The 20,838-nt window shown below is 33.9% G+C and overlaps 1 long non-coding RNA gene across 8 annotated transcripts in view; it reads right to left on the reverse strand.

The window, feature by feature from the left end:
• LOC140639762 (uncharacterized) overlaps positions 1 to 20,838 on the reverse strand; it is a 309,354-nt gene that overhangs the window by 145,135 nt on the left and 143,381 nt on the right. For 4 of the 8 annotated variants that reach the window (XR_012036389.1, XR_012036382.1, XR_012036383.1 and 1 more), the window contains one exon: positions 6,716 to 7,635. The exons of the other annotated variants lie outside the window; for them this stretch is intronic. This is a non-coding gene — a long non-coding RNA (uncharacterized lncRNA). Of the gene's footprint in view, positions 1 to 6,715; positions 7,636 to 20,838 lie in introns of those variants that run through there. 8 annotated transcript variants of the gene reach the window in all.

Consider the following 20,838-nt stretch of genomic DNA (forward strand, 5'->3'; position numbering starts at 1 on the left):
TTCTGTTTTCTATTAGAGACATATCCCCAACATCATTGCTGTCATTTTACAGGTGATTTTAATAGCTGAAATTTTAAGGGTTTTTTTTTTAATTTATTTGTTGTTGTTGTTCTATCTTTCCCCTCCTCCTTCTAGCCCCAGCTCCAGTCAGAGAATTCTATTCCTGTAAGTCACTTATGTTTATTTCCCTGAAGAGCAGGATGATTCTAAGCAACGTAAGTCCCAGTTGCTAGAATGTTCTGACCTACACTAAAAACTGAAGTCATTCCCAAACTCATTTTTTTCTTCCTGTTTTGTCAGTACTGTTGGTGAATAGATGGATTATAATGGATAATATTTGGGCAAAACCTCAACATATTATTAAATTATATTTAAAAGGGGTGAGACTGGCAAAGGCCCCTAATTAATTCGCAATCCTCTTGTTATTGGCAGCAAAATATCAAAAACTTTAATTTTTCCATTCCCTAGGAAAAAAACACTTTGTTTATTGACCACAGTGTAGCCTCTGTGAGATAATGTCCACTTAGCTAATGCAAGGAGTTTGTATGTTATTCTGGGTTATCTAATACTATGCGTTTGTCTTCAGGATATTTTTCAGCTAAATTAGTATCAAAGCTGTTATCAGACAGTGGTTTTCTAACCAAATTTTCTTTCTATAAAATACAGCTTAAAATTCCATCTATTTTAAAAGCTTTGAAGGACTGAGACTCAACATTTTATTAGCAAGAATTGAAATGTAAACTTATTTGTATAACATGGTAGAATTCTTATTCAGGAAAAGCCCTATTTCTGAGTTTGTTCTGAATGTTTTTAAGAGAAGGGTGATTTCACTGATCTCTCCTGTCCCATAAACTGAGGTATGAGATTTTGCTGTAGTCTGAACCCAAATAACTAACTCCATTTCAGTTCTGGTATCTCAAACCATCTGCTGCTAAATATGAGTCCACTTAAAAAATTCAAGTAAAAAAAGCCAATATAGTAATATTTTGAAAACATTTAGCATCATTTACTAAAAATGTGGATGAGGGAGCAAAAATACTTGAAGAATGTATTGAAAAGCAACGCATCTGTTTAATGGCTCTTTCACGAATCCCCATCAGTTTGGCATTGTAGAGAAAATCGCTACTAACAGCAGTTCTGCATGTATTAACATTTTGCCCTTTTTCCAGCAATGTTTGCTCACTGTAGTTCTACAATGGGGTAATAATAATGCTTATCTTATGGAATATTTTTCTTTTACTTCTCAAAGAAATGTATGTATTCAGCTATAAATATGTAAATATGTGTATTCTAATCATAGACATAAAATATACACACACGTATACAAAAATAAATATCTATACATACATACATGAATACAGAAATTGAACTAACCATAAATTTAACTTGCTCTCTAGATGTTGATGGGTGTTAACAATTCTTGCCATTACCTTCCACTAAGGTATTTCTTTGAGATTCAGGATTATTATTATCATTACTTTTTGGTACTGCCTTACTGCCAATTTTAACTACTGATTCATTAGGCATTAGTAGGAATCTAGATATTTTGAGGTTCTATTGTCTTCTAACATCTCCACTTTTACAAATGTGTCATAGAAGTGGTACAATTAGTGCTGCACTTAATTGGAGCACATCTTTTCAATTGTTTGTGAAATCTTGGAATCCCTTGCTCCATATTTCCTAACACATGATATTGCCAAATATTTGGATCTATTAGGATTGATAAATAGGATTCACTTTATGATTGAAGAGGGGAGGAAAGGAGCAAATATACAGAGGAAATAAAATAGCATGCCTCCATAAATTAATTTTGCTTTTTGACATTCTTAGAGTTGCCTTTGTTCTGTTCAATGCTAATTTTTATTATACTGAGCTCGCAGAAATAGGCATCTCAGAATCAGTGCTTAATGCATTTCATCCTTTTGACACTTTTAGGGAAAAATGCAGTTTTGAAACTATCTCCTACCTCTTCGTTTCCTAATCTTATTCACCGCACACTCCCCGCCCCGTCCCCTAAATACGACCAAATATTGACTGACAGCTTGAAAGTGCTAATCGACTCATTCCCAATCATATGTGTTCAATATGTTGGCTTTAAAAAAAATTAGGAGCCCAAATCTTTCATCTAATATCATCGCTCAATAGACAGACAGAATTTTAACTAGAGCAAATTCAAGTACAGCTTTCAGACCAGCCAAACCCAGGAGACAGGCAGGAGGTCTGCCCTTCCCCAGCCGTTCTTCTGTCTGCATTAGCCGTTCTTGCTCAGGCTCCATCGACCTGTCAGAGCCATCACAGTGATTGACTGCCCCGGCAGATGTGCTGCTATAACAGGTAACTTGATCATCCAGACCCATCTGTCTCTAAGTCCTCTTCAATTCACACTTTGAAAAATATTAGAGGTTGGGAGGGGTTGGATTCTTTGTTGTGATTAAAAAAAAAAAGTAGGCTATCTGTATTTCACAAAAGGTTATCCTCTAGTAAGTGAATGGAAATATATAGTATTTGAGCTCTTTAGTGAGATGAGCTGCTTCCAGGGCATATTACTATCCACATTTTAAATGGGCCAATGAGATGTGAGAGAATTTGCAAATCTGATTTCCAAAACAAAATCCAAAGTTAAGGACCAGTTTTAAAGAACAACCATGGTAATAATAGAATGATGTTTCAAAGATAACAGTTTCTGGGCGAGTGAGACAGATGGGCTGTTTGCGTAGAGGGAAAGGAGGGGAACCTCATACGATGGGGGCAGTCCCGTGTCTTCTATTCAGTGCCCACAGCCTGGCAAATGTTGTGACATCATTAAGCTGAATTGCTGATTTCAGATGGGTCTGGAACAAGAATGGGCAGGGGTAACTCAAGCTTCATGCTGAAATGTAGTTAACTAATTTCCTAGTGTCACTATTTCTGATAATTACTTTTCACCAAAATATTTTGCTGTGCTTGTGTGCAGAGGATTTCATTCTACAAGTCAACACCCCAAGTGTGGAGCTGTTCAGGATCTATCAACAGCTTCTATTAAGAGAGAATATAATCCTGGTGAGATCAGAGGCTAACGTTTTCTATTTCTCAGTAAAGTCTATTGCCTACTCACTATCGAGGGATGAACACTGGCTGATGATGTGGCTCAACATCTAAGGGAAAGCAACAGAGTGAAGCAAACAAAACAAGGTAAAATGAATAACGAATAACAAGAAAGCGACAGAACTCAAATTCTTTTTCCAAATGAGAGGAATAAAAATATGCTAAGTATGCAGTGATGCTTGTAGAACCTGAAGAAATAAATGAACATGGAGAAAGACATAGACAAAGGTATCCATTTCTTCACAGAACTCCTCTACAGTTCTTTCGTAGGCTAGTCCACAACCACACAGTTTGCCTTGGTACTAGAATATGCCAATATTCATCCTGCTTCTCTGATCAAAATCAGATAACAAATACATTCCCCAAAGCTCTCTTTCTTGGCTAGGGATTATAGATTGTGTTCTGGTCATAGTTTGCCACTTGAATAGCCAGACTCCATGGTTTGATGGAAAGGAACATACTTTTTTCCTTTCGGATGAGAAATAGAAAATATAGCATTTTATTATTTTAAATTAACAGTAACTTTTCTTTCCCCTCCCTCCCTTTTCTCTGGCCTGAGGGAGTTCAATCTTGCCATCGATATTGCTTCAAGAGGCAGTGAGCGGCAAGCAGTTGCTTGGGTTTAGTAAACCTATTTATTGCATGCTTCAAAGAGTTATTTACCACATAAAGCTTTAGCTGACTAATTCAGTTAGCAGTGCTCACTCTTCTCCTCCATTCCTCAATTCCAACCCCAAGTGAAAAAAAAGTCATATATTTGAAACACAAATCTGTCCAAAATTTAATATGAGCTGAGAACACGATGACATAATTAAAAAAAATCAACAATGTCCTCACAAAGTTATATTTAAGAGAGTTTACCATTTTTATAATAAAAAAAAGTTAAATAAAGGGGAAGTGATCACTATTTTAGCAGTGTTTGTCGTTGCATACTGTGCAATTATTCGCTCTGAAGTCCTTTTAGATGAAATGGTATTTGCAAGCCATAGAGATCTTCAGTACTTGCGTGCCATGAAATCAGATCTGTAAGTATTCCTGATATGGAACAAGAGATTCTTTTTTAAACTCTTGCATTTTCATCTACTTCACATCATATAACTCACATTCTTAAAAAACGACTGAAGATTTTTCTTATTTCCATGTGGTTCCTGCTTTCTAAATTCTGTTGCTTGTTTTCTCCTTGGAGTTCTAAATGTTGCTTTAACATCTTTAGGTGTGATATAGATAGATTTAGAGTGATGTAGTTAGCAAGTCTCAAGCTGCAGCTTTTAAATACATTTGAAAACCTTCTTCTGAAGGAAAACAAGACACTCTTATGGGAAAGTTACACTTTATTTTGGAGGCATCTCCTGCAACTTTTCTTTCCAAAGATGCTGAATCTACTATGACTATTATTAACACGTGTATGTAATTAATCCTCTATTGCTCAAGCTTTTTCGCATACAACTAATCAAGGCTAGTTTATTCTTTGGACAGCAGAAATACTAAATTTTTTAAAGAGGGACTAAGGTCTATTTTCCAAATTAAATTCAGTTGAATGTTTGAGAGCGTGCCCCTTTACATCGGTTTACACCATATGATGTGTCGATCCTCTTGGGCACAATTTGCCTCTCCGGGCTCTATCATGTAACTATATCGTCCTGCATTCATCTCAACCCTGCCCTTGAAACTTTTTTTTTAACTAATTATAGCCATAGAAAGAGTTCAGTGTAAATATGGTTTTAGCAGTTTATAACAAGAAAAGTGGTTTCCACTTACTTTAAATTCAAGTTCTGTGTATTCAATTACTGTTAGCAAGCACTCCACCTACTGGCTGACACGGTGCCAAGCAAGCAGACCCGGGATCGGAAGCGAATCGGCAGTAAAAGAAAGATATTTTCAACTCCGCCGACATGAAAAGGATTTCAACTTCCAGACTGTCAACCAGGATCAAGCATGACTCTGACTTGCTGCTCACCAGGGTTAGGACGATTCTTGGTACTGTCTAGACCAAGTGACAACTTAATTGTGAAGAAGATTCTCAGTAACAATGTGGTGTAGGAGGGTAGGATGGCTCAAGGAGAGGTGGATTTTGGTAAATAGGACAAAGAAGGACTCATATTCCAGAGCCTCAGAATGCCTTGTATGCCTATTTAGAGCGAATGCACATGCACACAAGCAGAGGTTCAAAAAGCATTTTTTGTTTAAAAAAGAATTCTTAAAGGAAACGGGAGTTTTAAAATGAGTCAGGATCACAAACATTGCGTATGGCTGCTTCTTGTCCACCTGGATGTCAATTTAAAAAATGTAACATTGCAGTGGCAAGAGTAAAATAAATGCTTGGAAAATTCCTTTAATCATTGCCCCCACCTCTGTGAACTTTTTAGCTTAGTAGTCTTGGTAATGAATAATTATATGACAGAGAGAGAGATTAATTTTAGGCATTAACAGTGAAATCAAGAGAAATTGAACCAGCTCTGTTCCACAATGTCAACATAAGGTATAAATCATAACTTTCTGCTACCCTACCCACTCACCCGCCACTACCCATCTTGACATCTTTTTTTTTTTTTAAGTACAGCTTCCTATGTAATTATTGCCACTGTGCCCATGTTATGGTATGTTGGGATATGGCAATAAACAATATGGCAATTAATGTGAAATAATACAAGAGCAAATCAAGGCACAAGGGCTAGATATAGAGGCAAAGCAGCAGGAACATTGAAAATAACCTTAATGGGCTGTCGATGTGGAAATAACTTTCCCAATATTGTCTCAGGGTGTTACTGTGAGCAGAGCTGGAAAAAAAGAAATGCTAAAGGGAGAATGTCGAACTCTACAAAAGGTTTCTTGGGGTCAACTGCATTTTATCGCCAACTTTCCATTTCCTTCGGGATTAATGAAGGATCATCATATGCTTTCAATACCACACGGGAAGGTCTCCTGACTCCAGAAACTCTCATAGTTTGCAGCTCAGCCAGGATACAATATGGCACTAAGTAATAGAACCTATTCTGGGTTGATGAATACTTGTGCACTGATACTGGAATAGCTTTATAACTGCTTTAGTAAGAGCCCAGTAAACTGCATCCCAGATGCATGAATTTTTCTTTTGGCTTTGCAAAGGAAGTGTTCACAGCTAAGGGGCGGGGAGGGGGGATCAGTTCCATTAAGCATTTACCCTGCAAAACAGAGATTGTGGAATCTTAGCACATGACGACACAACAAAATTTACCTGACCCTTCCAAGCTAAGGAAAACAAGACAGAAGGTCCTCTCATGAGGCTGTATCATATATATGTTCTGAGGCTGTGCTGCCCATATGTTCAATAGGACTGTTGAATCTCAAAGTTATAATAATTTGCAACGAGGTGCCAGAACCAATTATTAAATATCATATGATCCAACAGAGATGAAATAAAAATATACAGGGTCGATTTTACTGGCTTTGACTATTATAAGGCATTTAAAGTACTTTGAATTTACAGTGTAACTTGAGGGTTGTATTAACGACTTCCTTATGCTAGAATTTTGTTCCCAGCTGAATATCATAAGCTAAATGCAGATGGCATACTTTTCCAAGGACAAAGGGAGTCTTGGCCTTATCCTTTCTTTTTGATTTGTATATCAACTCATGAAAAGGAGATAGGCTATTATGATATCTTCTACTAATGTAAACCTTTATTCAAAAGCGCAAATGACAGCCAAAAGTACAATTCAAGTGAGAAAAAAGGTAGTTGGGATAGTATCACAGAATGATACAGTCTCAGCCAAATCGCTGTCTATGGTGTAGAAAAAGGAGCCTCTTAGTGTTCAGTATAAACGGATATAATGTATTTACCGTGACATCTCTACAACACAAATGAGTAAATGTCTTAAATACTGAGTCTGATGTCAAAGCCAAGGTCAGTTCTCTCTACCTGATGGCTGAGGTTCTACCCTTAGTGAAATCAAAGGCGTGTGGATCAGCGGTTTACCTCCAGCAAAGCAAGACATACAGAAGACCGAGGGGCCTCCTGGGCTCCTTCTGCTGTTATTTCAGAAGTACTAGTAAGGTTTCAGTCAAGTCCTCAGAATCAAAAGAAGACTTCTGGACCTCAGTAACTTATTGTCAGAACAAAACCGTCTCTCTGACTGGATTTTCTGGAGAATCAAAGTTCAAAGGCGAGCTCCTGTAGTTTTATGGGAAAGAGAATATTTATGGCCTCTTCTTCAATCTCAGCATAGTGTGTCTGCACATTCCTCTGTGTGATCACCTTGGGAGATTACATACTGCCTTCCGCAGTCACTGGAGCACTGCAAGCATAGGACCATGTTTGTCTATGTATGTTTACAGCACCTGTCAGTTGATACATGCGAAACAAGAAGAGTAATGTAAACTGATCCCCCCTTTTGCTGAATTTTTAATGCAGTTCACCAGAAAGAAAAGCACAAACATTCTACTTTTCCAATGCTTGTCTTCCATGCCCTCTTCTAATATTCTCTGGGGAGAGGTGGCTTTCGATCTTGGTCAAAGCAAGTACCCATTTACTTCAGAATCTTCACTCTCTTGTCTTGGCTTCCTTCCTGTCTCCTAAAATGAAATTTATTTTATTTTAGCCACCTCTGAGCAGACTTGTGTGTATATATTTTCAGATAAATTGGATTGTCCATATGGATTTTTAAATCAGTTTTCGGATCAAGTTCAGAAATATGTAAACTGTTGTGTTGTTGGACCAGGCAGGACTAGAACATATCTCTCAGATGAAGAACACCCAATACTATAAAGTGATCTTTAAATGAGAAAACTAGAGTGTAAGTCAATTAAAGTGACCAATAATGGGAAAACAAGTACCCATTCCAAGAGCAATTGTCAGACATTTAACCCAAGGAAAGTTGCATTATACATTTTTATTAAATTGAGGCTATATTCACACTTATTGTGGCTTGAAATGTGAGCCAATATTTTCTATCTTTGGTTTCCTTGCTTTAAGATCTCTTAATGTGCATAAGATGTAATTCATAATATCATATGACTGTTTTAAGTTTGCAAGTTACTGTCTCCAAAGTTATAATTTAATTTAAATCAATAAATGCCCATTAAACTACTGTGCCCTCTCATAAAACAGTATCTGACTTGAGATTAATGTAGCAAGACCCTGGGATTCCTAAAACCTCGATTCTTTGTATTTAACCTTATTTACAACATAACACATCCAATTTTTAAACAGCACTATCATTTAGCACAATATAAAGTATTAGCTTTCAAAGATGCATTCAATCCTATTTAAAAGTTCAGACCTGCTGTTTTTCAATAATATTTGTAACAAGGGAAAGAGACAAAGATTAAGGTCCTAGTAACAAAAACAAAAACCATAAACACCCCACAATTATGCCTACTCAAATCCTTCCTGAAAGACCTGCAAAAATGATATTAGTAACTCTAAAAATAGTTTGTTGAAAATCTGCAAACTGATGGATCTTAGGGAGAGGAAAAAGAGAAAACTTCCCTAAATTTAAAAGGCATAATAGAATTGCTGAATAAGATCTCTACTTGCTTTCCAAATGGAGGTCTTCACAGTGAGAGGAAAGATAATGCCACATACCAACAGCAACCACAACAACAAAAGAAAAAAGAGAGAAAGAAAGAAAAAGTAAAGAAAAGGGAAGAGAAAAAAATAGAAGAAAAACAAGAGAAAATGTATTAAAACTCTTGGCTGAACAATTGCACTAATGTCACTGGGGAAATGTTAAACTCCAAAGTGACAGCTTGAAAACTGCAACATGTCTATATGTTAATTTCTTAAGATCTGATGGTATTCAAGTTTTGTTCTGGGCCACTCAAAAGGGTGTGACTTCCTTTCAAGCTATCAGTTTCATTTCTCCTGTCAGGTAATCCCCCATGAATGAAAAAATTTGGAAATGTGAAAAAGGTTAGGAGAAAACATAGACTGTCAGGTAGTCTTGCCATTTCATGCCATTCTGTTTATTAATAATAATCACTACTTAACCCCATAGTAAACACCAGGCTAAGCACTTTCAGTATCCTATCTCATTAAATTCTCTCATTATTCTTGGGAGGTATTTTTCTGCCCATTTCTCGTATGAAGTGGTAAGACATAGGAAGGATAAATGAGTTGCTGCAGGTCAGGGAAGGAGTAATGGCATAGAGATCCTTATCTCTAATGTATAATTCAAGTGAGAAAAAAGGTAATTGTGATAGTATCACAGAATGGTACAATCTCAGCCAAATCTATTAGACAAATATCTCTAATATCCAAGTTCATGCTCAAAAATCTACTCTGTTGCTTCTTATAAATTTTACCCATTAAGAATTAACCATATAATTTTGAAATTGGAAACATCACATGCTAAATGCAGGCACATGGTTTGCTTCCCAGAAATGGGAATGAAGTCACAATAGGACCATTTGTAAAAGTTTTGAGAATAAAATGAACTAGTACCAGTATAGTATATAACACATAAATGCTATTCCAAAGTGTTAGATATTATTATTGCTGGCAAAGCCTTGTCAAATGATACGGGCTTCAATTTATAGAGTTCATGTAATGAAAATCAGTTCAAGAGAAAGATACAACGACCAGGAAGGGGAAAAGTGCTGAAAGATGCTACCCCCAAGTCCCCTCATTTTATCTCCCACACTTTCATCCTTGAGCTCAAGAGGACCATGTCATCATGTGATGTGATTCATCCTGGATTGGTTGATTGTGTTGGAAGACAGAAAACAATACCTCATTTTACTTCAACCAATATCACACTCACAGAGAACTTGAAGCACAATCTTTTCAATAAAGCATTAAATTCAAGAACGACAGACAAGAAGGATTTGTGATCTGCTGAGGTTGCTTTTCTTTTTTCTTTAAGTGGAGAATAGTTGGTCTCTGTTTGGGTGCCTTCACTAGCAATCATGAAATTGTCTAACTCTACTTCCCCCAGTTTGTGTCTCATCACTACCATCCAGAATGGGCATATGTATTTGTTTTAAATTAAATCTATGGCAAAAAAAAATGACTTAAGTTTAATTAAAATAATCATGAAAATGACTGTCTCACTCAGGTAAAGTAGAAGTGAATAAGTTTTTTTTTTTTTTAATTTGGGTAAAAAGGGAATTAGGATCCCAGGTTTAACAAATAATAAAGAAACACTCGATTTTATAATAAATGATACTGAAAGACATCTGGTAAGGCAAGGAAGAGATGAGATGACTGATAGTTTCAAATAACTTAAACGTTTAAACTTGCTGATCTGTTTTGAACACTCATTTGTCTCCTTAACATTCAACACTTGGTCTAAAAACCTGAAACCTAAGAAAAAAATAAAAAATAAAACCCTGAAACCTAGATTCTGTTCGTTTTGGAGAAATAAGGGCTCTAAATATCTTCTAATTAGAGAAATGTTGAAACTGGCAAGTTGTTGTGAAAACATGAATTCTAAGTGATGGAATGTTTCCAGGCCATGGAGATTAAACTGGTTGTGCCCCTGCCATGTTGTTGTTTTTGCCTCTGGGATTATGCATACTCTACTCAGTCATAGGAGAGTACAGAGGCATTGAACTAGACACTTATAGAGCTTTCTATAATTTAGATAAACAGGTATTTTCAATACTATTCAACTCACAAAAGGATTTTGGCAAACAGAATTCAGATTTTTTGAATGAATATAACGATATTTTTGAAGTTTCAGATGTTCAGAAGAATGTTAGTCTAAGGGATAAATGTTGTTCCTAATTGAACTGAGTATATATTTATGACTTGAAGAGTTTGACTTTGGAATTTCCAAGGTTCAAATAAGGTTCATTTCTCCCTGTAAAAGACTAAGTGATGGCCTATGCTGTATCACTATAATTATTAGAAAATCCCAAATACCTGGTAATAGTTATCTGTCAGTGACAAGTGATACTGAGAACTTAGCTTTTTAATAACCTTTTTTTAAAAGATTTTATTTATCCATTCATAAGAGATACACAAAGAAAGGCAGAGACATAGGTGGGAGAAGCAGGCTCCATGCAGGGAGCCCGATGTGGGACTCGATCCCGGGACCCCAGGATCACGCCCTGAGCCAAAAGCTGATATTTGACTGCTGAGCCCCAGGTGGCCCAGTTTTTTAATAACCTTTAAACTAGATTTTTTTTTCACAGTTGCAGAGACTATGAATTTTTTTCTCCAGTTCCCTTTCCATCCCAAACAAACAATATAACCCAAGAGATGCTTTTTTGATTGTGACCTGTGTTGGACAGTCTAAGCATTTTATGTGATTTGATCAATGTAGATTAATCAGTAAGCAAAATGATTTTTGGGGAAGTGAGAATTTAGTTAATCATCAATACACTAAAACACCTTACTGACCTTAAAATACTCAAAAAATACTAACTATAGGCGTAAATAATATAGATACTGTTTGTTTAGAAGATGAATTATTTAGCTCTGTGTTAGCCCATGTGAGATGGCATAATTTCTTAGAACTTTGTTAAATGAGGACACAAATAAGCATATGCAAACAATGTTATTTGATTTACTAACAGACTAGTCATCACACAGCTAAAAAGTAAAAAATTCAGCCAATTATCTCATATTTATAGTTGTATCAGTATCTATATTTCTATATCTATCTGTATCTTCAGATGTTTGAGACATCTAGAAATAGTTCTAGTTGCTTGGCTCTTCTTTGTTGCCAATAACTGATCAGACCAATATTAATCTAATCATTCAACAGTACTTAAGAGCTATAAGGGTAATAAAATGTGACTTCAGAAAAATATCAAAGCAAGATAGTTATTAAAATTTAGACCATATGTTTTGCCATATTAAGCTTATTTGCTTTAAAAGGTATGTCCCATATTTCTAATAGGAAAACCTACAGTATTTTAAGGAGATAACTTCATTATATACATCATTTGGTTGACTTCAGATTGACTAATTAATAAACTGCTTGACAATATGCATTAGAAATAAATATTGAGCCAATATTTATTCCTTATACTCAAGTCCTACACACTCATTTATTATGAGAACATATACATAGGCACACATACACACTGGTGCCTAGCTTAGGGTCTGGCACTTGATTGGCATTCAATGTATACTGTGTGAATTAATAAATGAAGGCATGTAGTTATAACTAAATGTGTCCTTATTTCTGAAATGTATAAGCAATTTTTTTAACCTGAGGAAGTCTTTATTTATATAACACATTTTTTTTTTGTATAACTAATTTTTAACTAAAGTTGCTTTTTTGACTTTAACCATCTCACACATGGTTGAATTATTATGGACCATTAGAATATAAAGTATAACTATAATGATTTCTCATTTTTAATAATTAATTTTATTGATAAAATATTATATGTACTTCATACAGAGAACCAACATGGCATTTTATTTGTTAATAAAAAAATTGGAAAACGTGTTCTTATTCCCTATTCCCTGACTCTAAAACTAGTCTGATGCTCTGGCAGATTGAATTGCCTTACTGTTAATTTGGGTTACATAAGAGGTAATCAATATATTTTAATTCCAAAGACTGGGTTCCCTGAAAAAAATCAATAAGAAATATCATTTTCAATGCCATTTAATTTACATGATTTGACTATCCAGCTATTCTACAGTTATGTTTTGTTTTTATTCAATGGGTTGAATGCTGTGTTTTGTTTTCAACAGATGTGACTTTGAGTGCACTGGAGAACAATTTATGCATTTGGCTTAGAATTTTAAATGAACATACCATCTAATGATTTGCCCAGTATAAGCAGTCACTTTAAGAACTAGTACTGAAAGCAAGAAAAATTACTTAAAGGATCAGTTACATCTAAAATGATGAAATCAATAACAATATTTTCTGTGGGATTCTTTCTCTCTGATAAGCAAAATCTTTGCTTAAAAGCTGCATTAAAATTTAATCACAATCTGTGTGCTTTAGCAATTGATAATTTCTGGACAGCTGTCTTCTGCTTTGTTTAAGTCTTGTGTTCCTTCTGTTTAAGTTATGCCTTTTAATAGCTGGATTAAGTACATTTTGTTTTAAAATATATTGTTAGAATATGATCATATTTTATCATCTTCCAATAGTGGTGTGTGGTTTTGTATTCCTTTGCAGCAATGTTGAAACTCAGGTCAAGGCCTCCACCTCATGGGTGGAGACTACTGGAAACTTACATTAGATCTACCAGTCTTTGACCTTAATTTTTTTTTCTCTGAATTCTATGTGAGTAAATAACAATTCATACCAGTAATTTTTAGCTTTAGACTATGAGCTGGAATCACCTCTAATTTATCTTTGTTTACCTAGTTCCTAATATTTTGTCTGCCACATATTGAATAATGAAAATATGTGTTCAAGGATTTACTAGGGAATGCTTGAAGATATTTTCTTATATACTTTTAAAATTTCCTTAAAAGTGATCTCCAAGAACTACCTCAGCTATAGCAATTGAATGTATATGTGTACTGACATCTTCAATCTTTAAAGGGATAGATGATCACTTTTTAAGTATCAGTACTTCATCAGTTAGCACAGATTATGTAACAGCCAGTTCAGCAGTTACTGCTATTTCACAGTTCCCCTCTCTGTGTGTTTCAAAGGAAGAGAATAAAGAAAGATGATCTTTCAAAGCACTTCCTCTGATTACATGCCTACTCTCTAATCACCTAACACAACTGCCTGAACTTGGAGTGATAATGTCATATTTATTAGAGGATGACTATTTAAAAGAATCAATATGTTCGATGTTAGGCTATGCGTTAAGTTTTGAAGGCAAAAAAGCAGACACAGTGGTCAGATTATAGTGTCTTGTGGTAAAATAGTTTTTATTATGTTATTTTAACGTACTCAACTAAATCAATAAGGTTAACTGCATATGCCAGTATTAGAATCAATAAAATTTGTACCTTTTCAATAGTATCATTTACGTGCTGGTATTTACTTTTATCTTTGCATCAGATGCTAATTAATTAAATACTTCTGCTGAAACTAATAAATAAGTAATAATTAGATAAACACATTGCAAAAACATAATTCGAAAGAAGCAGATTGAAGTGGCTAGGGAATATAAGTAGCCATATAGTATGTCAATTAAGAGAAAAACTGAAATATTCCAAATATGTCCACAATATGTCCAAATATGTCTGCAATATGTCCAAATATATGCACAATATTGCAAAATTTAAAATAGTGCATATTTTAACATATATAGAAAATGTAACATAGACCTTTAGGGTGGTTATCTGAAAATAAAAGATTATTGGTAATGTTGATTTGAAAGTACAATTTATATAAAATTTAATCTGTAAGTCAAAACATGTTCTTTAGATAACCTAATTCTTGATATGTATAAATCATGTAAGACAGGTAAATCATTCAACCATAAGTGGGCACCTTATTCCCTTGAATAAAACTGCTCCTTGGGGTCGGGGGCCAGTGAAGTATTTGTCTTAAAATGCTGTAGCAGGTTATGTTTGCAATATGCCTCACTTTTAACATTGTATCACAAAGAAATTTACAGATGGGATAAAGTAATTTAAGGATGTTCTGTTAGAAAGCATACAGCAAATGAAGACTTGAGAGTGTAATCTCCATAAATTACTAGTGCTAGGGTTCCTTTCATCTTTATTTTCTCATCATCATTTTTTTAGGGTTCTATATTCTAGTGTGTTATGTTTAAATGTTCAGGCACTAAAACTGCTTTTGCAAAATAACCCTAGAAAACCATAAAAATTGCAAATCCTTCCAGGGAATTAATCTGAAGTAAAATAGTTTTAACATGCTTTCTTTTCCCCCAGTAATTTTCAGAAGCATTTTTTCTAAGATCAAATTTTGACACTATCCTTTTTTTTTTCACACTATGATGTGACTCCTCCTATTATTAAACTTTATGGTTTGAAAAGTCTTCCTTATTTTACAGCCTCCAACATATTAGGTTACTTTTTAAAGAAAAGGTGAACGAACGTATTAGCATTACATAAAATGCTAAAGTGACAAAGAGTTAAACTAAGAATTTTAGATGAATACACTAGCAGTTTGCCATTCTGACAGCAAAAGCCAAGCTAGTGCTTTAAAAAAATGCAAGTTTGAAAAATGCAAATGGTGTTATCCAAATATGCAACCATATGTCCATAATACACACATTTTTGGGGGAAAAATTTGTAAAGATTTCTATCACAGCATTGTATCTCAAAATGGAGAGTTTTTAAAAATATATATATAGTGTTCTCCAGATGATGGTAAGATATTGAAATTATCTTTCAAAATCTCCTATACACACGATAGTGAAAAATTCATTATTTTTCGGTTTACATGGAAATCTGGCTCTGTTTTAATATTCCACTTGGGTAGGTGCTCTAGTTTGTCTAAAAAACAGCAAAATTGTCCAAAGTATCCAGATTTTAGTCATAAAATTTTCAATTCAGACAAGTAAAGTTTAAAATACAGTCCTTTTTGATAAATTAGCAGTCCTTGAAACTCAAGGTCTAAGAGACAAGGAAAAAATATAATTAGTTTGAGTAATGTTAAGCTGTGAAATTTGGATAACCTTTAAGCAACTTTGCTCTGTTGATCACAGCATCAATAACAATAGGAGAGTGGAAGCCAAATGCAAGTGGTGAAACCTCCAACAGGAAAATATCAATTAATCTTTTTCAATAGAGTTGAAGTATGGGTAATCCTCTCATTAAATAGTTTGAACCTTTTTCTAAGTAAACAAAGGAGGGATAATGAGTGATGTGGTCTGACTTGTTTACATGGAGAATCTTCAAGAGGCTTAGCATAACCTCTCAACACTGAGGTCTTCTTAGCCACTGGCCACTAATTACCCTCTTTTAAAGGTATTTGTGTAAGCAAAGAGACTGTGTTTTCAGACTTAACATGAGAATACCATTTAAGTGCCAATATTTTATATGTAAGCCAACATATTATGAAGTGTCAAAATCTATGGGATCCTCAGAAACAAACCAAAAATTATTTCCATTATGTATTTGAATGAATGTCCATTTTCTTACAATTCTTGTCAAAAGAGTTATTTCTATTATAAGAAATAATTTGTGTCTAACTGCTGGAGATAGAGTATAACTATTGCTTGAACTACACCATCATCAGTAGACCTCCAATCACTGAAAATTCTGTGTTGGAAGGGAGAAGAGAGGACTGGAATTAACATTTGTTATGTCATCTGCCAACCGGTTTGCCCTTGATATTTAAGCAATTTGAGAGTAAATACATTTTTCAATCTCTTGCAAACCATAGAAGTGCCATTTAAAAGCCACTTGATATCTTCAAATTTCTGTATGATATAAGCATTAAGAGTTGTTACCTATTGCTACAAATGTTTTTTGTTTGTTTTTGTTTTGCTACAAATGTCTGTAATGCGCCAGGTATACATCTATAATGGATCTACAAGAAGAGAATTTTACCATGATTTTTAACCAAAGCCCACATTTCTTACCATGCTTATTCATAATGTAGTTACCTCAGTGAGCTTTTATGTGACCCTCATATATAGGAATGAAATGAGTATCAGTAACCTTAATGTCTGCAACAGCACTGTTATAATTTCTAAAAGACAGTCTGTGTAGGAAGTTAGAATTACTAAATTCATCAGCACAAAACCTTGTCATAAAGAAGAGGTCAAAATTATGAATAAGGGACAAGAGAGATGAAATTCTTAAGTAATTCTAGCCCTAGTAAAAATGATTTTCATTTTTTTGCTACCTACTCTTCAATAATTCACACTGACAATGCTATTTTGATGCTTTCTTTTGATTCTGCTCTGTGAATTAAAACATGAAAAGTGGAAGGGTTTTACATGAAGAATTCAGAACAAAAAGAAATCTCTATTTTCACATCTATGATCTGTGATAGGCTGCTATTTTCTTTATATCTGTATACTTCATTTATTTTAAAGTACAATTTCATTTTTTAATGTAACAAAGTGGCCATGTGGACATATAGTTTATACATTTATGGGTTCCTATAAATCTATAATACTCTTGAGGATAAAACTTAGAGACAAACGAATTAAAAGAAAATTGGAAGTCTATAGTTTTGTCATTTAGTCGTCCAATATTTAAGTAATATCTCACTTTGGAAACAACATTTGAATTTAGCATCAGAAATTTGTTTCTTATTCCATTTGAGTGCTTTACATGCCATATAAAGTTAAAAAACACTATATAAAATTTTTGGATGTAAATATAAACAATTGTGTGATAGTACACAAGTTGCTTATTTGCAGATTTTTATGAATTACAGGGATTTTATTAAAATGTCTCTAAGAATCATTTTAGCTCTATGATATATGAAATTGGTGTAAATGTTTACATGGAAAAATCATGAATTCACTTACCGTTATTTTTTTTAATGTATCCCAATAAATTCTTCACACTCTTGATGGAAATTTTGTTATTATAAAACTTTAGAAAAAATAAATATATATGTGTGTGTGTATTATATAAAGTGTATTTCCTATAATAAAGTAGGGAAATACATACGAATAAAGATGTGACATACTCTGAATTGATAATGCAGTTACTGTGGGGAAAAAACAGAATTGCTTTTTAATAAAACAGACATAGTAGATTTTTGCCCTTAGAACAATTTCTTCATAGTGACACAAAAAGCTCAGTGTGTGTAGGAAAACTGAGTCAAAGTTTACTTTTGTTATGCTTTGTGTGGTTGATGAAATTCCACAGCATCTAAACACAAAAAGCATCGTATTTAATAAAATCACAAACAAAATATCCTTCCTGCCCTTATGCTTGTTTATTTTCCAAGTTTCTGTTTGTTAGAGATTGTCTATTATTGGAAAATTAATTTAGAAATGCATTTACACCTACACAGTCACCAGTTGATTCCCAGATACTTGTGGAATAGCTCACTGTTGGTTAAATGAGAGGTGTGTTGGCCAATTAGCATACAGTTGAGTTTAGTTGATTTACATATTTCTGTATCTAATACTAGAAGCTATTTTCTATGCCACTCAAAATGCTATTTGGTTAGATTTTATTATAGTGAGAATTATAATTATGAAATACTATCAAATAACAAAAAGAAATAAAGCTTACTCTTAAATTACATTTTCTCTTAGGTATTTGAATTTCTGAGGAACTCACACAATCTCAAAGAATATCAGTAAATTTGCCTATCTGCTCTTTAAATATATAGTCCAGAATGATATATTATTCATATAAAACAGAGAAGGTATTTGGTATACTTGTTACATGAAAGAATGAAAAATAGTGAGTTTTCATGCATGCTGTTTTATCATTGTTAGCATGACCTGAGGACCAGGCAGGGCATTTTTATCTTCTTCCTATTTATAACACAGAAGACAGCTTCACAATCATTAGAAGAATGCTATATGTGCCAAATCCATCATCCACCCTGACATTCTTAAATACAATATTTGAACCTTATCATCATACCAAGTAATATAAAACCAAAATTTTATGCCTATTCTGGTTACTTAAACTTTCATTTTTCAGAATTAAAAAAAAAACCTACATTTTATTTATCATTATTAATAGGTCTGATCCTTTTAGAAAAAAATTAATTAGACCATTTACTTTGGGACAGACAATATGTTTTCCAAAATATGGTAAGAGTGTGTCAAAATCGCAGAAAATTGTTCACTGATCTGAATAAAATTATTATGATTTTTTTTTACCATCATCACCATGCACACACCTACAGACCAAGTTTAGCCTCAACATCAGCCAACTTCAGTTGCCTGTAAGGCAGGGAGGCTGTCATAAAGCCCTAAAGAGAAGATGGAGGGTTGGTTTGCACAGAGAAACAATCTCAGTAATTACCTCAAGAATATCAGTAGAAGCAGAGCACCAATTCTGTCCCTGATCTTACCATAACCAATCTCTTATACATTCTTGAAAAAAAACTCAGTCTTTAGACATGATAATTACCTTAGCTTCATTATTTAAAGAAAGGGAGATCCTGAGAACTCTGGGACAAAGCCCATTTAGGAAAAGCTTCTCTGCTATGATCCTCACCTCTCTGCTTTTTTACAGTGAAGAGAGAAGACATTCATATTTTTTCAGCCCCTGTTCTCCTTGTTTTGAGTGAGGGGGAATGAAACATTTAAAGCAGCAGAGAAAGAAAAGTCACAAATGAATCACTAAGTGGAATAAAATCTATGCTTTAATCAAAACTTTCTGTGACTCATCGATACTTTTTTCTCCTTCACAATATACCATGGTGAAGTCACTGCCTTAGTCACTCAATCAAGGGAGAATTGAATTTGAGTTCATTTCTAAAAATGAAGTCATAAAATTTCTCTGAGTGAAAAATGACGAACTATATTAACTCAGTTTGCATACATCCCAAATAAGGCAGGGAAGAAACTTGATTTGTAACTGTTGATGTCACTAGAATTCAAAGATGTGTAAAATTCTTAAGCTTGTTCTTCATTCAAATTTGATGAAAGAAAGTACTTTCTTCACTTCTGTAGATTTCCAAACTTAAAAAAAAAATTTTCTTCAAACATTGTAGCTAATTCCTAAGATAGAGCTCGATAGGGCTATGATATGGAAAAAAGTAATAAAAATGTGGTAAACAGAATGTGTCAGTATTTATAAAATTCATATCCCCCCAAAACAAACCTCATATATATATATATATATATATATATATATATAAATTTATCTGTCTTTGTAAACAGCAAGAACTTTAAATTTGTCACTCAACACCATACAGTCCCCACTGATTTCTTTTAATTCAAATTAGAAACTACAAACCTCAATATTATGAAATAGAAAATGTTAGGATTATATATATATATGCATATATATACACACAACAGCAAAAACACACACATATATACACACACAAAACAACTTGTAAGAGCTACAGAACAAAAATTAGCAGGTTTTTCCATGGACAGATTTTATTTAGATTCAAAAAAAGGCTTTATGAAGACCAATTGAAACTATGGTCAGAATAAAATGAGAATTGGTCATTAAATCAAATAAAATACTCTCCTTCATATATCATTTTGATTTGAATTGCATGTGCATGGGATTCCCTGATGGATCTGTGGAAAAAACTAAGGTATTTATTATAAGAAAATGCTTAGACTCTCTAAAACTGTGCAAAAAAAACCCCCAATTCCTATGGCACTGTTGGTAAAATAGGTAAAATACATAGAAAAATATTATCTTATTTTCTGAATTTAGATTTAGATCTATTATTGAAAAGATAGTGTTGGCATATTTGGCTAAGAATACATAAATATTATTTTTATGTGTAATGAATGTCTTGACATTTTGAGAGGTTAAAGCCCTAAAGGATGTCTGTAAATAGGCCATATTGCTTGATACAGTTTTGGTCAAATGGATTACCAGGGTAGTTCTCTATCGCTTAGTTCAGCTGGGAAACTTTCAGCATGGAGTCAAGGACCCTTGTGCTTTAGAAGTTCATTCTGAAACGTCCATTGCTACTTTTAGGAAGTTCAGTCAATGTGCCTTTGGGAACTTAATCCCAATAAAGAAAGATCATATCTCTTCAAAGTCCAGAAGTGCCATCATTTTGACCTTTGTCGCACAGCAGAAAATGAAGAGTAATACCATGTCCTTTCTTGCTCTCTTCCCTCTCCATGTTTCTAAGTTCCTGACCCCTCTATCTTCTTCTATACAAGAGAAATGACCTTATTTTATCTCTGTAATCTCCCCAGTAAAGGCACTGAACCCAACTTCTTGGGGTTAATTATCTGATCCTCTCTGAACATCTTCCTACTCAAAGCTTTTGTGCTGTTAGAATTTCCCTCTGCTTGTTTTGT

Source organism: Canis lupus, chromosome 9 (assembly GCF_048164855.1).
Source record: "Canis lupus baileyi chromosome 9, mCanLup2.hap1, whole genome shotgun sequence".
Taxonomy (NCBI): domain Eukaryota; kingdom Metazoa; phylum Chordata; class Mammalia; order Carnivora; family Canidae; genus Canis; species Canis lupus.